We start from the raw sequence: 1,415 nt of genomic DNA on the forward strand, positions 1-1,415 counted from the left end.
GTATATGTGTCGTTCAGTTTGTAAGTGTTGTATTCCTCGTGTGTTCCTGTGTTGTCTGTATTTCCCGCAGAATAGGATTGTGTGTTAGAGGGTTCCCAAACATCCGCATGTACGTGTAGATGTGTTTCTTAGACTCACGCGGTTCAAGTGCATGGGATAAGGTCCGTGCCCCTTCAAGGACATCACAATATCCAGTCCCTGAGCGGAGGAAACCTTCGAAAAAATGGTTCAAATGGCTCTGAGCACTATGGGACTTAACATCTTAGGTCATCAGTCCCCTAGAACCTAGAACTACTTAAACCTAACTAACCTAAGGACATCAGACACATCCATGTCCGAGGCAGGATTCGAACCTGCGACCGTAGCAGTCCCGCGGTTCCGGACTGCAGCGCTAGAACCGCACGACCACCGCGGCTGGCAAAATCTTCGACCCAACCGGGAATCGAACCCGGGCCGTGAGGTATGACATTCCATCACGCTGACCACTTTTTTTTTTCCAAACGAAGACTCGAACTTTTTTTTTTTGTTTTCTTTTAAATTTCTAATAAGACGCTACCCCTTTTTTTTCTGGACAGGAAAGGAAAAACTACAAAAAAAATGTCTATTTGCCACCGCCACTTGTATTCTAACAAAAAAAATAAAATTAAATGCACCTCTTCAGGCGTTGGCACCTATCTACACCTATTCCAAAACAACTAACCAATTACTGCAAAGGTGTAGGAAAGGAAGAAAGTAGGGGGGAAGAAACAGAGAGTAGCGATAAAAAAATGAAATTTGTTGTGAAACGGGAACTTTTTTTTAGTTTATTGTATTGCATTTTTGTTTTCTTTATTTTTCTTTGTTTTTTTTTTTTTTGTATGTATGTTTTTATTTATTCATTTTTTTTGTATTATGGCAGTCGTTGCACCAGAATTCTAGGAGTCGCTTGCGCCGTCTGATTGGCGGAACATCCAAACGTGTCTTCTCGAAATTTTAGTGGGGATTCCGTGTGTAGTACGTTCAGAACATCATATCGGCAAAAAAGCATCAGCATCTCATGGCTTGGACGTTCCAGCTGGAAGGCGGGTCATGAAAGGCGCTCCGCAGAAAATTGGAAAAGAACTGCTTGTATCTGGGGTTGCGAACAAGTGCACAATGTCGATCGTTAAGGTACGTCCAATAACCTAGTTCTGATTTCTCATCGGGCCCAAAAAGGTAGCGGACTGTATGACCGCGTATCCAATTCACGGCATTAGTTTTTGTTGTGGGGTAATGAATCACATCCGGGAATAGAAGCGTCAGGAAAATAATCTGAGCAGGCGGCTGTCGGGTGAGGAAAGCCAGGATACGCTGCGCGAGCCTCCAGACGTCAGCAGACGGACCACATGAGAACCGATGAGCGTCCGTGTCCTCTACACCACAGTGAACACAGAGTG

This window comes from Schistocerca gregaria, chromosome 9 (genome assembly GCF_023897955.1).
Source record: "Schistocerca gregaria isolate iqSchGreg1 chromosome 9, iqSchGreg1.2, whole genome shotgun sequence".
NCBI lineage: Eukaryota > Metazoa > Arthropoda > Insecta > Orthoptera > Acrididae > Schistocerca > Schistocerca gregaria.